We start from the raw sequence: 19,457 nt of genomic DNA, 5'->3' as shown, positions 1-19,457 counted from the left end.
CTCTTATAGCTTACTATTGAGTGGAAGTTGTAGGACATCATTGCAGTCACTTTATTTTAAACTCTAAACGGCAGGACTTAACAAAGCAGATTTATATTATCTGTGAAGGTGCTGAAAGTTGACAAAGTTTTGCTAAGCCTTTGCTCTTACTTTCTCCTGAAAAAGCGGAGCCTTGCCCTGCACTGCAATCTTCTGCTCGTACACAGAGAGCTGGGTTTGTGTACATCATGGTAAAAAATGGGGACTCACAGAATACCTGAAATAAGGTGTCAGTTTTACAGTTGATCCCTGTAATGCTATGGAAATCACTACAATTGTTTTTAATCTGTGGGTACGCAAGCCTGGCTATTAACTAACTGTCCTGGTAGGTAGGCTCTGGAATGATGAATGCCAGTGTGTGAAGTTAATACACCGTGAGGATGAAGGGAAGCAATTTGCACCTCTGCTGGAGCTCTGTTATTACATTTTGGCTGCAGTGCAGGAAGGATAGGAGCACATTGCTTTGCAGAATGCGTTATCTTCCACTTGAAAAGAGCTGGAAATCCTGCTACTTTTAAGAAGCTTGGATGATACATAACTTAAAATGTGGGGAGAGGGACAGAAAGAGAAAGGGCTTAGAAAAAGGTGCAAGCATTTTCCGCTATGAAAAAACAAAGCAAGAACACTATTTTTATCCTCTGAATCTCCCACAGACTCTTCTGTTCATTATGGCTGTGTAAGGGTTTCACTACCGTTGTACACAAGCATGAGGTTTTTTGAGCTAAATGTACACCCGCTCTGGAGCTTTCTGCTGAGTCATGTGCTGCTAAATATATTTTTCTTCTTGTGTACAGATTTTTCTGGCTATATTTCCACATTTTTAAATTTTAGTGGTTCTACTTTATTATCTGTAGCTAGCATTTCTGAACTCACTTGGCAAGGTTGCCTTTCCCCAGATGAACAAGAAGAAAAATGTAGAGATTAAAATTATTTGGTAGCCTTTGATTTGTTTTCACTCATTCTCCTATTTCCGTACCTTGCCAGTTTAAAAGCTGCTCACGTTTCAGATGGCCTGTGGTAAACTGGGTGCGGAGAGTGTGCAAACAGCATTACAGAAATGAGTACTGCAAAACAAGAGTGTTCTTAACCTGTCTTAGTATTGTGGCAAATGCTTCTGTTTTACTCCCATGTTTCTAAGCAGTTTGCATTCTTAATACTCACCTTCATTGCAGTAAGTTGGTTTAAAATTTTTTCACGGCCCTGTGTAGTGAAAACTGAGACACTGAAACCGTCCTGCTCTCTCTGTCACTCCTTTCCCCTTCCCTCCATTTCGGTTTTGCATTAATCACGGAATTGTAGGGGTTGGAAGGGACCTCGAAAGATCATCGGGTCCAACCCCCTGCCAAAGCAGGTTCCTTCGAGCAGGCCAGTTGTGTGGCTCTGGGCAGGAACGTGCCATTAGTTGAGCACTCCACATGATCATTATGGGGAGTGCAGCGTGGGTGAACGGTCTGCCTTTAGTCATGCCTTGTGGCTCTGGTTTTCACTAGGTGTCTACAGCTGGTCATTGCCTAAGGTCAGTGCTAGATGCAGGCAGGCCTTTTTGGTGTGTGCCCGTCATGTCTGTCCTTGTAAGAATTTGTCTTTTTGGAGCATGGAGATGTCATAACTTTGTAACAGGGGAAGCCTGTGCTGATCTGGAGCTCTTAAATCATTTTTGTCACACGGAGTGTACTCAAGGTGCCGTATTTCATGCCCCTGCGATCCTCCTAATGAGGAAAAATGCGTGATGGTCCAATTGAGCTGCTAGGGCAAGTGCTGAATCCTACCCAGCTGGTAAACGCATTGTTTCCATGAGAGAGGATATGGGCTTGTACTTCATTACTGTATGAACAGTATGTTCATTACTGGTGCTGCACAAATAATCACTTCGGTATGGATCTGGAAGTCAGTGCTCCAAAAGCTGCAGTGCAGGGAGGCTGCAAGTACCTCCACTGGCGTCTCCCTTGGGCACTGGTAGAGCAGGATTACTGTGGACTTTTTGCCTGACCCAATATGGCCAGTTTTGTTTAAAATAAATTCCTAAAATTAATTTTAAGATTAATTGTAAAGAACACGAACCATTTTCATTAGCATCAGCTGATGCTCTTTCAGTATTACAAAGGATATGTGAGGACAGAATTGTGCCTGTTTTGGATACAAATGATTAATTGCTTCGCCATCGATGCAGATGTGTACCTTTCTCGTAAGCCAGCTCCCGAGCTCTTACTGAGCCAAAGTGAGGTTCAAAATTCTGAATCCTGCTAATTCAGCAGCCTGGGATCTTTATTTGGCTTACATTGATACTTGTATAAACAATAGAAGGGGATGGACATTTTACCACTGCATCACTGCATATGCTTGAAGATAATCAAGTTGTTTCCAAATGTCCCTATGGGGATGAAGATTAGTGTTACCTCCGTAGTGGGCATCCTAATGTGCTCTCAGAGATTCAACTTTCGATCAGCCCAGGAGGTAAAGTAACATTGATTGCTGCAGAACTCCTTTCCTAATTAGGTTTAACACTTAACCCAAAATTGTTGTTTTACAGTTGACTTCAATGTTGAAAGCATTCATTATAGTTGTTCTGCGTACTGAGAAACCGTGAGGCATATCACTGCCTAACGACTGCCAGTGGCAGACAGTTTTCAGTATTAAAAAAGAGCTGCCTAACTTCTACAGTTTGTGGTGATGTTTTTTGTGTTTGTGTTTGAGTAGTGCTCATTCAACCGTGCTTAATGCGGAGTTGAAATTCTGTTGAAAATAAAAAATAAAAAATAAAAATCATCTGTATGTAAAAAAGGCCTAGCTGATGTCTGACCTGTGTGTTGTGCAACATGTTTCCTATTCTGAATTCCCTGTGGAACAGCTAGGGTATGTTCCGAAAATAAAGAAAAGTATTTGCATAACTTGTTTGCTTGTCATCTTTCCTTCCCCATGCCATGCGTGTGGCCTGCCCACTTAGCGAAGCAAACCTGGTGCTGGGTTCTCTGCCCTCGGTTCCTGAAGTGTGATGGCGTTGCTGTTAGCCCCAGCTCGGGCTGTAGCATTTCTCTAGCCAGGGAAGGGTGATTTCCTTAAAATCATTCCAGCAGTGCCTGGTTCACTGTGTTCTCCTGTGTAATTGTCTGTGATTCCTCATTCTGAGCACCGATGTCTTGCAGCACCCAGCTTGCAATGAATATGCTCATTGCTCCTCCAGGACCTGTCAGCTGAGCAGAGTTTGATTTTACTCTTTGGGCTATGCTCTCCAAAATGTGAAGGGTGCAGAGAATTGCAGTAGACTTCCTCTTAGGTATTGGTTTCATCACAGCAACCCTGCCTCTGTTTTGCTTCTGTGAAACGAGAACCAGCAGAAGAGATGTGAGCGGCCACAGCCACACAGCGTGCCCCATGCCAGCGCTGCCTCCAGGCATGGATGGCGGGAGCCGGGCAGGGCAAAGCAGGTGGAAAACTGCTCATAGAAACCCACGTGGGAAGGGCATTTTTGTGCAGCAAGGTAAGGGGCGGCCGGGGAAGGCAGAACATTTCTTTAAGGAGCAGTAGCAAGAGGGGTGATGGCTGCACTGGAAGGGCTCTGGAGCAGGGCCATGGTTTTTGGGTTGTAAATCACAGAGCTCTCTGATTGCTGTCCAGGCTGACAACCTGCGAGCACAACCCCAAACATTCTGCAAAGTCTAAGGGAGTCTTGAATTGAATAGGAGAGAAAAATGGACAAACCTCATCACTGTACTACTGGCTTGATTCCAGAGCTGTATGAATGCAAGTGTGCTCGTCGCATGGAGATGAACATCAGCAAACTTGTGTTTACTTAATAACATTTGCCCCAACTAGAATTGGTACCAAATAACCCCAGAGCTGCCTTTTTCAAGTGCAATGCTTTATTTTGTCCTGCACCACACCAGCTGCTTATACCTGTTTCTGTTGCTGAGCGGGTCCTGTCCGGGCTTGGCATTTCGCTTGCCTCCAGCATAGCTGCTCGCATGTTAGTGGTTTACACAGCAGCCCTAAGACGCCAGGCAGCTTGCTGCACCTGGTTTAAATTTAAAGCTCGTTTGCACATGATGTCACACTTTTATTGTCAGCATGGTGAAGGTCAAGACAGTTCATTTTGGGAAGGTTTGCATTGTTGAGTCTTTACAGTGCAGCCATTAATGCCTTAACCATCTGACTTACATTTCAGTTTTCTGGCATGATGTAATCAAAGGCACTAGATTTATACGAAGGACAGGAGGCTGGTGTGGTAGCTAATCAGCCCGGGTTGCAGAACTACCTTTCTGGAGACCGGGGTGGAAATGATCGCTCCGTTTTGTCATGCAGCAAATCGTGGGTCTGGCTGGAGGAGAGCTGAGAGGTCTGGAAGCTGGGTGGTTGCCGGAGGCTGCTCCTTCCAGGCGTGCGGGGAGCGCTGCCAGCCACCCTCCCAGGCAGGTTACAGGATTTACATATGGGGACCTAGAAGGGACCTAGGACATGCTTATCACAGCACAGAACCTAGAGCTGATGACCATGAAAACCTCAGGCCCTATTCTCACCTCCTCAAGCTCGGCTCTGCTGTTTCATTTTGAACCTTGGTCCGGAAACGGGGCTTTGATACAGCGTTTCCCCAGCTGGGTTTGTGCAGCCCGTGGCTGCGGATCTCCCTGCAGGAAGGGTTTAAGTAGCCTGTGTATTTTACAGCTTTGTACGGATCTGGCACTGGGAATAGCTCACGGGACGCGTAGTGAGATTTTTGCTTGGGGATTTTGATGAACAACTTCCACCGCTTTCAAAGAGAGAAATGACCGAATCCATGCTTTTTATTGTCTGCGGTTCACCTCTCTTTTTCCAAATGCATAAATTGTTATTTGATCCTTTAGACCTAACATTTGAAAGGCCTGACCCGTGTGGCAGAGTCAGCAGTCTGGCCTCGTGTCGGTGAACACCAAGCATGGAGACAGAGGCAGTCTGGACAACATCTGTGCTAAGTGTCCCTCTTGAGCCCTGTCTTGGTGGTGTGGAGGCTAACTTCTGAAAGAACACTGGCCTCGCCTTTCTCTGGTACCCATTAATTGCCAGTCATTGTACAGTCACAGGAGCCTGTCTGGGGGGGCTCCTCAGCCCCGAGTTTTAGGAGGGGTGCAGGGGAATCTCCTCTATTACTCCCTGGCCAAGTGCTGGCTGAGTCCTTCAGGCTTCGAGCTCAGAAGTATGGAGAGCTGTAGGAGAAGTCCCAGGTGGGAGGCAAGGGTTGCCAATGTGAGATCTTTCTGGAAGCCACTTTGCTCAAAGAGGGGGAGCTGTGGCTGCTAGAAAGAGCCTGAGCTGCAACACTTCCCTAGGTGCCTTCCTCTGCCCAGGCTCCGGGGGGAATTGCGGCCTTTCCTGCCTTTTTGATGCTGTGTACGTGATGGGGTACAGGGCCATGGGGCAGATTTCTCTCAATGAATTTACATGGTATTTATCCCCAGGACATTGATCCCTCTGTTTCTCTCCAGGAGCGCTGCAGCACAGCCAGGCCCTGCTTGCGGACCGCCATGTGCAGGGTGCTGACGATGAGGAAAGGCAGAAGCAGAAACCCGCCCAAGGGCCGTGGCACTCAAAAGCAGGCCCCGGCACATTTGTTGGGTGCTGAGGACCGAGGCATTCCCATGGCGCTGTGGGTTTCATCAGTGTTGGAAGGGGCCAACAGTGGAGGCGAGTGCGGATGGCCCGGGTGCCGCCGCTGAGGTGAGCAGGCCCCTCACAGGAGGCCGTCCCCAGGAGCTGCGCAGGGATGGCCGTGTTTAATGCTCGTAAGAGCATCGCTGCTGGAGCCGGCTCTGAAATTGTTGTTGAAACGGCATGGTTTTTTTTCTTTTGGTATTTCCTGGCACGGTTTCCACTGCTGTTTACAAGTCATTTCTTCTGGAACCATCTGAGCAGCGGGAACACTCATCTGGGCCTTTTCCAAGGGGAGATTACTCGAACGATGGTGGAGAGACGTTGTCTCAGCCTGGCTGCCAAATGTTAGTAAATGTCGTCTGTCTTGTCATTCCTTAATCTGACTGTTCGGTTCGGTGGGTTGGAAGCCAAGAAATGACGCTTGCCCGAGGGATGCAAAGCCTCAGGCTGGAGATACATGGAAATCATGGATAGATCCCTCTGCCCCCAAATGCTGGTATTCTGAAGGCTGATATTCGACTTCCCTTCAGCCACCCAGGCCGGCCTGCTGGGGCAGGGGCCTTGCATTTGCCATGTCTTGTCTAAACTTGTCCAAACCCAAGCCAAGCCAAGTCCTGGCCTGGGCACTTCCCCGCTGCCCCTGGACCCTGCGTGAGGGTGCAGTGCAAACACAAGGGGTTTAGAGGTTCTAGGAGAGAAATTTCCCCTTTTGAAATGAACCTTAGCGCCAAGAAAAGAGTCTTTTAAAGATGTAATCCTAAGCACGGCGTTGCTCTAGGTATAAAAAAATTCCACCTACATCAGTGTTTTGATAGCGCAGCATCACCCATGAGGCTCCAGCTTCTGAGACTCAGGGGATGCTGCAGCAATCTGCCAAACGGAGATCTTCAGGGACTTAGGGATTCTGGGCACGTTTCAGCCCTTGCTTTGACTTGCAGGGTTTGCCTCTCCTGCCTTCAAGGAGAGTTGGATTGCTCCTTTGAAGGTGTTTGCTCTTGGGATCTTTCCCCTGTGAAAGAATAACAAAGCAGCTTTGGCTGTACAAATCAACTTGGAAGTGAGTTATAAAGTGCTTTCCTTCTATTAAAATTCCTTGTCGTCCCCCTAATCCCCACAGCACGCTGTTAAACGAACTCTTGAGAAGCTGAGCACTGAAGTCATTTCTTGTGTTGCAGAAGGAACTCACTTAACCGGGAAGGTCTAAAAAGCAGAGCCCCACGGATGCTGCTTCCACAAATAGGTGAGGTTTTGCTGGGGACCCCAAGAAGTTGACAGCTCCTGGTTGTCCCACGCTGCCCAGCACCAGAGGGTGACAGGTATACCTGTGGGTCGGTCCCGTTCTGGTATGGTCAGGAGCCTAAATGCCAAGGGCTTTAATGAAAGCTGAATCTTCAGGATCCAGCCCTTAAATCACTTGAATGTGTCTGCAAATTTCAGGGGTTGGGAGTAGGGTGGTGGGGTGGTTCTTTTAGCAGGAATTTCTGCCCTGGACTACCCCTGGCCATGAGCCACTCGTGCATGGGGTCTCACTAGTGTAAATCAGTGAAAGAGGTACTTCATCCCTCAAGCCTTTTAACACCAGCTGGTGAGGGGCAAGTAGGAGGCCATGTGCACGTTTGTCTTCCAGCCTGGAGGCTGCCATCGCTTGGAAACCTTAATCAAGGCCCAAGAGCCAGCTGAAGCCAAGCTGGGTTTAGCTGGAGCCAGAGGTTCACAGGGGCTCCCTTTTCTGGTTTCTAGCACAGCTGGGTTGGTCCTGGAGTGATATCTGTGGTGGGAAGCTGGGGACAGTGCCCCCCCATGCTGTGCTGGGTGTCCCTGCTGTGGGGACGGGGACCGGAGCGCCCTGCTCCAGGGCTTGGGCTGCGCCTGATGGGAGCGTGGTGCACAGCTCCGTGCCACTCCCCGCTGGGCGCCTGGAGGGAACACCAAGTGTGCTCACGCCAGATGTTTCAGCTTAGTCAAGCTGGCATCATCTACCCCCAAAACAGCTCCTTAGAGAGATCCCATGGCCCAACCCCAGGCCGTCGTTAGCTTTGGGGGATGTGTTTGAAAGCACATAGCACAAGCCCCGCTGTGCAGGGGGCTCTGGGGTGGGGATGGGGACATCGGCCCTGCTGCCCTGAGGCTTGGCAGCCTGCGCCTCCCCACATGCACAGTTGCCTGCTCTGCCCTCACCCCGGAGATGGTCCTGCTGTGGTGGCCCATCTCGTGTCCTCATCCTCTGCCTACAAGGAAACCAGAGGAGAGCCCAAGGTCAAAGCCTGCACTCAGCAGCTTATGACTTGGCCGTAAACACGCTCACCTCTCCACAGGCGACTCGCCTGCAGAGCTGGGAAGAGCAGGAGCTGCCTACCCGTGCTGTCGTGGCACTTCCCAGCCTGCTCCATAGAAATGTCTCCACCAGCATTAACTCTCAGATTATCTGACCACCGCATGTCTCTGGGGGCCAGGCAAATTTGGCCACTGCAGACCCTTGAGATGTGCATGTTGTGTGCTCACAGGGCGGCTCCGCAGGCTGCTCCCAGCCTGGCAAGAGGGTTTGGATCGAGGTCACCCTTATTTCCAAGTTTCTTTACCATGTGGTTAATGTCAACAACGTTTTAATCGGAACCACAAAAATGCCCAGGTTGCTGGAAGCATTTTTAAATGAGCCTGGAAAGCAGCGGTGTCGTTACCAGGAACTGCCGAGCAAACACAGAGTTCAACAGAGCAGCACAACCCTTTTTGCTTCTGTTCTCTGCAAAAAAGGTTGAAACGCAAGGAGTGGAGAGAGCCATTTGCTGAACCTGCAGATCTATTTTTACTCCCCTGCTCCCTAATGTTCTTAGAATAAATTTTTTAGTGCACAGCAGGGTAGGAAAAAAATAGTGCTGATGGCATCCCTGCTATCCCCATTGTGCTGCGAGGAAAGATGTCAGCTGCTTTGCTGACCTGTCACTTGCACAAAACCACATTCCAGGTACAGAGGCCATTTGCTCATCGCGTTTTGCTTGATGAGATGGCCACCAGGGTTTATATATAGACCCTGCCTGCCCTGCCAAGTTGCCTTAAATTCCTGCGAGTTGAATGAAAGCCGGAGGGGGTGAGAGAGGGGCAGCTTGAAAAATAGAGCCGCTAATCTGCCGGTGCCTCGGGGAGAGCCGGCCGGGATGTCCCGGCTCTTGGGGATCAGGGCGGCCGCGCCATCCCGCGGGGCGGGCGAAGCAGGTGGTGGCCCCGGGGCTGCTCCCTGCCCCGGGGTGCCAGGGGCTCAGTGGATGAGGAGGGGTTGGGAGGGATATTTATAGCGTGGTGCGGCGCTGGGGGTGAGCAGAGGCTCCGGTGAGGTGAAGGGCATGAGCGTGCGGGGCAGCTCCCCGAGGTGGTGGCGTGCGAGGAGCAGTAGTGCAAATATCCCAATGGTGGGGCCAGGGGTCTTTAGCGAGGTGCCCCACAGCCTTATGGGGTGAGTCCTGAGCCCTCCATCGGTGCGTAGGGAGCTGAGCAGGGGGAAATGCCTGGGGCACAGATCCAGGCCCCGGTGGGTGCTCCCCAGTGCCATGCCCTGGCTTGGCCAGGCACTGCGGAGCTCTGCTCCTGGCCAGGAGCACAGCTGTGTGCTCAAAAGCTGTCCTCTTATTTGTATGAGCTGATTTTGAGGATTGCACGGCTTACTTTGGATCGGGCCTTTCGGGTTATGCCAAACCCCCCCAGCTAAGCAAAGTTTGGTCAGAGACAGCAAAATGCTGCACTTGCCCCTGGCATTTACACGGTGGGAAAAGCCCGAAGCAGCCCCGGCCCCGCGGCCAGGCCCACGTCTGCCCCAGCACCCGCTGCCTTCCCTGGGAGTTCTGGGAAGTGACCAGGAGGCTGGGTGTCATGCTTGTTCTTCTCTCTGCCCTGTCTAAATAAATGATTTTTCTTCTTGAAAATGCTGTGAACATCTAGGGTTCACATCTGGTTTTCGCCTTTCTTTGAGCACAACAGATTGTTGTCCATCCAAATTCAAGTACGTGCTCAATACTTATTAGTGGCACGTTATGAATTAGCAGTACCTGATGTTTGGGCAGGCGCTTTAGGCTCTAAGCTCGTGCCGGGACACCTTTGAAAAGAAAAATTCTTCTACTTTTTGTGACTGTAGAGCAGACCTTGGGCATACAAAAGTGAAGCAAAGGCGTGCTCAGTGCATCGTGAAAACCCCCGTGGTGTTCAACGCCAGCTCAGGAACAGGGTGTGGGGCTGACTCATGGGTTCGAATGCTTGGATTTGGCCATGCTGTAGTGGCTCTTTCAGCTTCATTTAAAGACAAGTATTTGAATGATGAGCTGGTGAAAGCAAAAGGGGAGGATGGCCTCAATCCACGGTACGGGGCAGGGGATTGCAGCAGGTCCTTCGATGAAGAAGGGAGCAAGCTCTGAGCAGAGCTAGGGGCATCCCTCCTGCTGCGTACAGGGCTGTGTCCATGTCTGTGTGTCTGTCCGTGTGGTTATTCTGGCTGAGGCTGCTTCCCCTTGGGATGCCTGGGGATTTGGGGTGGCTATGTTTGGGTTTAGGGAAGATGAACACCAGATGGTTTTCCATGGGTGGATTTCACAGTGCCTTTGTGCACTGCACTGGGATTATTTGACTCTCCAGTGAAAGGTGCCTCATTTGTTTTGTTTTTTTAGACAGTCCTGCTGGCAACTTTTCATTCCTCCCAAGGATGTTGGTGCTGGAGACATTGAACTGACAGAATTCCCCATCCAGCCCCATGCAACTTGCCAGTCCCCGGTACATGAGTGTCCAGGAGCCATGGCTTAGGTCCTCAGGGAAGCTGACCTTGGTGTCAGCTCAGATGAATTCCTCTCTTCCTCCTCCTCTGGCTCCCAGGCCCAGCACTGAGATCAGCCAGGTCTGGAAGCCCTGAGCAGAGCACATCAGAGCTGTCAAAATCCACCTGAAATTATGAATCCTGTTGCCTTTGTATCCACAGGGAAATTTAATTATATCTGTATACATCGATGGGCTGCTTGAATGGTCCCCTGCAGCAGAGACTTAATGTCTGCCGAAGTGAGCACACGGACCCCTTGAGTTTGGCCATCTTGAGCAACAAGATCTTCTTGTTGGTGGTCTTCTACTGTTCTGCGTGCACCCCAGGATTCAAGGAAGTGTTACTCAGATCTTTCTGAAAGGTTTGTTTCGTTGTAAAGGCTAACATCAAAAATGTCAAGCTCAGAAGCAAAACATCCCAAACATATGCCAGTAACTGAAATCCATGGGAGATGATGAAGTATCTCTTGAATAGGATGCTACTGGGGGGATATTGCTGCTTTTGTAACACCAGCGGGTACCATTGCAAGGACAGTAAGACCAGGGTGCCCTTGCCATGTCTCTTTGCTCAATATTCCTTAGATAATCTCTCCTGGTAACTGTGTTGTAGATTATTTTGAGGGATTCCCTAGTGAAACTCATAATGGTTGTCAATTTAACAGTTAAAATACAACTAAGTAATAAACTTTTATGAAGTGGCCTCAGGTAAAACCACCGCTGTAGTTTGTCTGAACTAATACATCTGCAAGAAACTCCAAGAAACTCCCAGGTTCGCATCACTCTTTTGGTAGATTTTCTATCAGCTGATGTGGCGAAGCCCAAAGCATCAACCGCACGTCTCTGCTCGCAGCACGACTGAGTGTTGGTGGGAAACAGGACTTCTCTGAGGTACGTTTCAGACCCTGGTGACTGGTGACTTGTAACTTCTTACCCTTCAATATGAACCATTAGCTTTGTCTTAAAAGCTTTATCTTCTAAAAAGTCTAACCATGCCCTTTCAAACATCACTGTCTGAACTGTCCACCCAGAAGAAAATCCAGTCTGTTCTTCGGTGCTCTCTCACCTCGTCCAGCCGTGAGCAGCAGCACAGCCCGACCACACTGCTGGGGCAGGACGGCTGGGGTTTGCTCGGTTTGGGTCAGTGCGTTCACCCTGTAACCTTGACAGGGAAACAGCTCCCCCAGAATCGCCAAGTTTGCTAGTAGATGGACACTTCGTACATCGGTGGTGTGGTGAGGTTGGTGCCCTGCAACTGGCTTGTTTAGCGCAATAAAAATATATTGGGTTCCTAAGATGTTGACCAATGGGTTTGGGAAACAGATGATTGATTCACACAGCTGAGAAACAGGGATTGTAATGTGTTTTGCCAGAGGAGACCAGTTTGACGGATGAGTTCATTTAAGGATTATGCTATAGATAGAGCTGTTGACAGAATGAATTTGTTTTTATTTTTCATCAGTAGGTATAACACAAAGCAGAACTAATTGGAAGTAGTTTCCTTGTGGCATCTGGTTGTGTTTCTTGCTTTAAGTCTTTCACACGCTGTAAAATTACACCAAGGGCTTTTCTTCGCTTCGATTCGCTTTCCAAGATTTCCATCGCTGCTTTTCGAACGGGTTCCCAGTGTGTAGAAATGGCAAGGAGTGCAGACATTAAGAAATGGTGAGGAGTGCAGCCAGGCTGTTGTTCCTGCTTATTGCACAAATCTTCTGGTGCACGTCACTCACCTACCTCAGCAGACACACCGAGGTGTCCTCACCTCACTGCTGATGGCAGAGCCGAACCATGACTGCCCTTCCAGGTATTTTTGATGGCATTTTAAACTGTGACCCGTGCTAAATATCATTCCTGTGCAGATGGATCTCTTTCTGCGTAAGGCCCAAACCTGGGAGGTGATTATGTTTGCTCTGGGAGGTGCTCTGAGGTTGAAGGAAGGTGTTGAGTTAAGCTCTGGAAATAGCTTTTCGAGGCAGCCAGAGAACAAACCCTGGTGCTGCTCGGGGGATTTGGCTGGCCGCACTTGCTCTCCCCGTGGGATGCCTGTGGCCCCTCTGGCTCAGGACGGGTCCTGGCCCCGCATGGCCCCCCCAGCTGCTGGTGGCCCTCATGGGATCCGCTCTGGGATCTCCCAGCTGAACTCATGCAGGCTGCTGGCGCGGAAATCTGGGCTTTGTGGTTCCGACCCATCTTGCAAATTTGATCTGTGGGTTTGGGCTTGGGGTTTTTGTGTGTGTGTGTGTTTGTTTTATTTTTCCTTTTAGTTTTTCTTTTCCAGTTGTGGTCAAATAAGAGTTTTCCAGAACTGACTCACACAGGGCCAAAGAACAGGAATGCAGCAAGCGCAGCCGCGCCTGCCAAACGGGTGGACCAGCAATTGCAAGGGAGAAAATATCCCCAGGATCCTGCCGCCAAGTCCAATACCTGAGGAGAAGAGCCCATGTGATTTCAGGATTATATTTCAGGCTAAATTCTAGCCTTCATTTGGCCCCAGACCTGAACTTTAAGTCCTAGCCAAAACATAATCCAGATTTGAACGCCGGCTATTGGCCTATCTCATCTTCTGCTCATCATATGTGCAGTCATTCAACAGAAGCTGAAATGTGTTTTCTCTGCCAAGAGCCGTTGGTTTCCAAACAACTACATCAGCGCAGTGAGCGATGGAGTTTCCATCAACTGCTGTCGGCCAAATTCAGTCATCTGCATTCAGGTCTTGGCAGGTATAGGAACTTGGAGTTGTCACCGATTTTTATATAAAATCCTACTTAATTGTAATTTCTCATTCTGTGCTTTGGTTCTGTTAAAGCTCTTGGAATGGCAAATGAATGAGAGCTTTTTATCTTTTCACTACCAAGATTTTTTGTTCTTTAATTGACCTTTAAAATAATTTAGTCTAGGCTTGGATCTGGGTTAAATATAGCTGGTTATTTTCACTCTGAGTATGTAATACATGAAAGAACCTAGGTATCCTTTGAATGTGTTTGGACAAGCACTGTGTCTGTGTGCAGGTATGTATTTATAAACATTTGTGCTGGGTGTACTAAAATGACACTTCCAAAATCAAGAACTTTCTCTCCTGTAGCAAAATATTGTACAGAATGCACTGTTAGGTTTCCAAAAAATGGACAGCCCAAAGAGTAATGCACTTCTTGGAAAGAAGCTTCCATGGAGGGGATACGGATTGATCCCTCCGTAGCTGCGAAATGACCACGGAGCCGTTACTCACTGTCATCTCATAAAAACAGAACTAGACGCTGCCTAATGAAACTGCCCAATGGCAAGCTTAAAGCAAGCAAGAGGAGACCCTGTTCCACCAGGCTTCAAGGCACTGCAGAACACCTCCTAGTGGATGGATGTTGTGATGCCTAAAACTTTCACAGGGAGAGAACCCCCCATCTTTCTGTATTCCAGGGCTGGGAAATATTTAGCTGATTTCTTTTTTCCTGTGTCTTTTACTTTGCTTCCGATGTTAGAGACTGCAGGCCAAACCAGCGTGAAGAGGAATCCTGAATACTGGGGTCCTGGAGACCGTTCTCCAGCAACATCAACCCTCAGCGTTTTGAATGTATTGACTAAAGCAATGCCGTGAGTTCTGGGGATGTGCTTGGAGCATGGATGAGGCCCTCGCTCCAACAATGTTCATTGTCCTGCAGGTTGCTCCGCTGGAGAGTTTGTTGGAGCAGATGCTACTTCTGACAGCACTGCCTACAGATACGTATCTCGGTGGCATTAAACTGGGGGGGACTAGGGCTGGGTGGGGAGACTGAGATATTTTTGCCTTTCAAAAGACATTGCTGGGATAGCAGCAGAGTGCTATAATAAAACCTGAGGTTAGCTGGTGAGACGTTAGGCATAGTCATACTTGTACAATCTTGTAGTCTGTAGGAATAGGGCCAGATTCCTGGAAGCAGATGAATCCTCTGCTGGTACTCACCATTTCTGATGGGTTTGGAGACACCAGGAACCACCTGGGCAGCAGCATGTCAATACTCAGCCAGTGTGTTTTTGCAAACCGTGTAAATGCAGTTGTTTGGAACCAATTCTTACCTTGCAGCCCTTCACTCTCTGGAGAAAGAAAATGACACAACTGTTTAGTCTAATCCATAAAATGAAAAACTGTCTGGGGAACTGAGCGCTACGTAGTGGAGGAATCCTCTGCTTGTGAACAAGCAGCTTGGTTTGTTTGAGTGGAGGCAGGGGCAGGGCCAAGGACTTTCTCACTCCCATAAAAAACAGTGCAAGAGGCAATCTAGCACAGGGAGTGATGCCTGCTCAGGGAGCTGGTTCTTGTGAGCCAGCCGCTATCTTCTTGGGTAGGAAAGCTTGGAAAGATCTGAAACTGTGAGTGGAATCAAACTGAATGTAGTTTCACATATCTACATTCTCCTATCTGCCTTTTATCTCCCAGATGTCAGTTTTGATCTTACGTTTGATACTGGAACAAGGCCACGTCTTTGCTTGTTCAGCTTGTTCAGCCTGAAGTGACGGCCTCTCTGAGGAGCTGGCTCTGGTTCGTCATTACGTTGCTGTTTATTTAGCCATTCAGACCAAGATTCCTACCTAACTGCACGGTGCAAATGTCTCAAGTTGGTGTAAAGGAGGGTCTGGGGTTGCCCAGCATTATGTCTGCTCAGCTTCCTAGGGCCTGCTCTTCTCAGTGAAAGACTTGGTAGGCAGAGCTTCAGGGGCCTTCCACCGCTCTGGCCTGTTCCTATGCCTTCGGGTGGGATGGCACAAAAAGACAACCCAAATCCAGAAACTGGCCACAACAGTGAGAGTGAAGATGGGTGTACCGCATAAATTCACTGGGAGGGAATGGGATGGAAGGAAAAGCTGAAAATGACCCTTTCTCAGATAGTAAAACGTAACCTCTAGTCCTTTCACCCGACTGCCTGTGATCAGCAGAGACACCAAATTCCCCCCTCCTATACCTGCTGCAGCCACTTTTCATGGGGTGGAAAGCCCCATTAGCTCAGACCTACCAGTGCCATTTGGCAGCTGTGGTGATTTACAGCAGAAAAGGCTCATTGTCTGCAACTGTCAAGGCAGGTTCTCCAACTTAATTTGAAATACTTTTACTCCTCCAGATGATTTACTCCTCAAGCACAAGGTAGTAATTTTACCTCCGTGTTCTTCCCCCTTTGCCCGTGACAGACTGGATCCCACGCACGGTCCCCTTCCAGAGCCCTGGTGTCAAGTGGGTGAGATGAAAGCCACCCCATTTTTCATGAGCCCTTGTGAGCGGCTCGTAAGCAGATGACCGCGTAGCCAATTGCCGTGTCCATTTTGCAGGCACCTCCAGCATTTTATGCGGTGTCTGAATCTCAGCAGGCACCTCACGCCCGCTAATGGCTTTGCTAGTCAGCCAATCAATTGGTTATTTACGGCAGGCATGTCTCAGAATTGTCGGGTCAAGTTTTCCTACCCTTATGTATTTTGTTCAGAGGAGCACATAAATCCTCTCCTGCCTTTTGCGGCTTAAACCTTCTGAGTGTGAAACCAGTGGGTTACAGATTCCAGCAAGAGTAGTGAACTGTATTTTAAAGTTGTTGTTCTCCTGGCTCTTAGGGACTTGGGCGCTTTGGCTGAGTCATGAATCAGGTCACCCTGGAAGATTTATAGGCATTAAGCTCTCTTCTTGGTATCCTTTAGCTCCGGAGTCTGAAGTTGTAACCACGGCAATTGAGACCTCTCCTCTGTCCCAGTGTTTTTCTATTTAAGGTGCTCTTCTGAAAAGTCATGGTGACATCTTAATTGGGCGCTCTGAAGTGGGGTACAAGAAAGGATGCAGTATCCCTTTACTTGCAGAGTTTGATCCTGCTGCTCCAAACTTCTTAAGCCCACACATGGGAGGATGCAGCACTTGTGTAAAGTGAACTCTGGATCTCATTATTGAGCCTGTAAAGACCATAATGCCCCAGTTATTTGCAGCTGCATATGTCTAGGTGCTGCAGCAATATGATTCAAATTTAACCAGAAGACTTCCCAGTCCTGAAGATTTAAATGCTAGCCACCAAGGTACAACTATTTAAAGCAGCACCTACGCTGCACTAAGGGCGTTTAAATCATTCAGAAAGCATGGGGTAATTCCTGGGCATACCATTTGTAAGTGTAAGAGACAGGATCACACTCAGCTTTCTGTTCAGCCTGTAGCAGTAGGTTTTCAACATATGCACATGTATAGAAGTGAAAAACGTCTATTGTAAAATCAAATGAGGGAAATTAAAATAAAACCAGTTTCCAAAGCTATGAACACTGTGTTACATGTCAGTGGCTTGAACAATAAATTGCTTACCAAAGGGAACTAGCTGTAATGACACAAAGTGGAGGTTTTGTTTGGTCTCATGTCAGAAAACAAGTCTTTTCCCCATCAGGATATAAGCAAATTTGTAACTGATAATAGTGCAAATGTGCCTTGAGCTTTCAACATGTCTAGAATTTGGAAACTTCAAGTGGCCTTGTCCCCAACACGTAAAACTAATTCATCTGGTGATAAAAAATATCTGACTATGAAAATTTGGACCGATCCACAAAACTCTCTGTAGAAAAACAGGGACACCTCTCTATGTGTGGCTGGGAGCCTGTGCAGAACAGTATGTTATTTGTCTTCTTCCTTTTGCCAGAGCTCCCAGAAGTGCCTGGACCTGCTGAGCAGCGATGAGCACGTTGTAAAGGTAAGCACAAACATGACAATGAGAATCCAGACCTAGGAGTCAATGTGCCTTGTTTCAGCCTTTCACAAAAGCAAAGAGCATCTGGTAGAGTGTCTCCAACTTCCTCAGTGCTCCAGCCCACGCAAGGCGCCCCGCTTGTTCTCAGAACTCCACTGGCTTTTCCAGCCCACCCAGACCCTGCAAGGCAGTGATTTCTGGACCGTTCCCCCTCAAGGAATACATTCAGATCTTCCAGCATGTCTTCCAGCCCTCACAGGGCACTGTCTGGGTGATCACATAACCCCAGGATATGTCCGAGCCCCCCAGCGCTGCCCTGGGGAGGTCACTGCCACCCTCGGTGTGCAGGCAGCTCCAGGGTGGCCTCCAGCTCCGGGTTTGCTCTGGAGGAGATGAGGACAGACTGGAGCTAGCTTGAAATGTACCGAGGTTGTGTGGGCGACCAGTGGCCACATGATGCACTTACATGCGTTCATTTAGGTCCATGCTCTGAAAATGACGAAGGTCCACATTCTTCGTGGTGTTGTCCGGGACTTCTGCTGACCAGAGGACAGATGTCCACCTAAGATGACTCAGTATTTACAAGGTATTGGCATTCCTCTGTTTACAAATGGAGACCACTTAAACTAGCAAGTATGGGCATTTGAGAGCACAAACTGAAACTAAGGAGAAGATATAAACACCGAAGTGTTAACCCATGAGTGACCTCTGAAAACAGCTGCATGGGGAATGTGGAGCTTAACAAAAATCTTCCTGTGGCACTCACATAGGTGATTTGATGAGCATTTGCAAAGACGAACCGGTCCTCGTTAGAGGGTGGCAATGCGCAGACGTGCACACATTTATAACTCCTTAATGAAAGTCGAGGCAGGCAACTGGAGAGGCTCTGGAGAACGGAGGCTCCTTGGCTGTGATGTTGTGTTATCAGCTCCGCGGCTGTGCGGGGAACAGCGCTGTGTGTGGTGGAAGTTTTTAAAATGATTTTCATCAGCATGATTAAATACTTATTACATGAGTCAGCCATACGGGCTTCATTAAACCAGTGAACTTGGAGGAGCCTCCTCATCTGTTTATGAAAGCCATCTGGAATTCCGGATCGCTCAAAAGAAATAGGATGGATGTAGCGCAGTGTGACAGAAGCTGAGCTCCCCTCGCAGAAGCTGCACGAACCCGTTGTGCACTCCTCTCCCCGCACTTGGGCAAGGGGGCTTTAGTTTTTCTTTCTGCACATTTCTGGGCAAGGAATCAAGATCTGACATGACTTTGACAGCGAGACTTTAAATATACCCTGTCAGAGTGTGACACAGGCACCTTTTTCTGGTGGCAGGATATAACACAGCTTTAAAAAAAAAAAATAGACGCAAGCTTTTGCAGGGGAGAGAAGTGTACCTTGAAAGGAAGGGCTTAATGAACTTTAACCAGCCTTCCAAGATCTTTATTAGTTGCCCCTTTATCAAATTAAATTCACACTGTGCTAGGCAGCTTAAGTACTGCAAGCTGATGCCATGTGCTAAGTGCCAAAGTAGGCTTTAATTGGCTGTTTAAATGAGAAGCGGGGCCCTGCTGCGCAGCACATGCACGTGCACACGCATGTGGCGGCGGGCAGCCCCGAAGGAGCCTGGCTCACATCCTTGCCCCACTGGAGCAGCAAAAGGAGGCACCAGATTTCTCTTGCACTGGGATGGGGGGATCTCACTGGGGGCTCTGTTCCTCGGTGACCACAGGAAAATTCACCCGAGGGTCCCCGCGCTCCGTGCCCACAGCTGAGAGCTGGTGTGGTGGAGAAGAGGTTGGGGCGGGATGCTGGAGGTGGAGATGTCGCCCGTGGAGTTCCCCAGAGCACAAACTCTGGAGCAGCGAGGTCAGAAAACCTGCTGGTGAACATGGCAAGGCTCTCATAAAGATTTTTTGTATTGGTCACAGCTCGGTTTCGTAGATCACAAATTAGTCACAGATGTCAACACGAGTATCCAGAGCAGTAAAGGTCAGGCGAAGATGAGCGGGTCGCTCGTCCTTCAGAAGCATTCTGATCTGAAAAATACATGACAGGGGCACCAGCGGTGACCGCAGAGCGGAGGTGGCAGAGAGCTCTGCTGCTAGGACCGGACCCTCAGCCCTGGCCCCCTGGGAGGGGCAGGCAGGGGCCCCACTGGCATGACCCGAGTGAGACCGCATGCAGCGATCATCTGCCCAGCTCCCCGCTCTGACCCTTAGCGAGAGGAACGACAACCGCATCGCGGCGGTGTCTGTCGTTATGAGGGTGGAAGCGGTGCTGGAACTTGCTGCATTTGTGCAGTTGCTTTCTGTTAACACATGGCCTTAAAAAATGCGATTGGA

At 48.9% G+C, this 19,457-nt stretch overlaps 1 long non-coding RNA gene across 1 annotated transcript; it reads left to right on the top strand.

Moving 5' to 3' along the window:
• The first annotated feature begins 3,079 nt into the window (after window positions 1–3,079).
• LOC308195449 lies at window positions 3,080–13,281 on the top strand. Its single transcript, XR_013951524.1, has 3 exons — window positions 3,080–6,005; window positions 6,837–6,901; window positions 10,616–13,281. It is a non-coding gene; the product is annotated as an uncharacterized lncRNA (long non-coding RNA).
• The last annotated feature ends 6,176 nt before the right edge of the window (window positions 13,282–19,457 follow it).

The sequence above is a fragment of the Anser brachyrhynchus genome, assembly GCF_964034855.1.
Source record: "Anser brachyrhynchus genome assembly, chromosome: 5".
Lineage (NCBI taxonomy): Eukaryota > Metazoa > Chordata > Aves > Anseriformes > Anatidae > Anser > Anser brachyrhynchus.
This window is presented reverse-complemented; position numbering and strand designations above follow the sequence as displayed.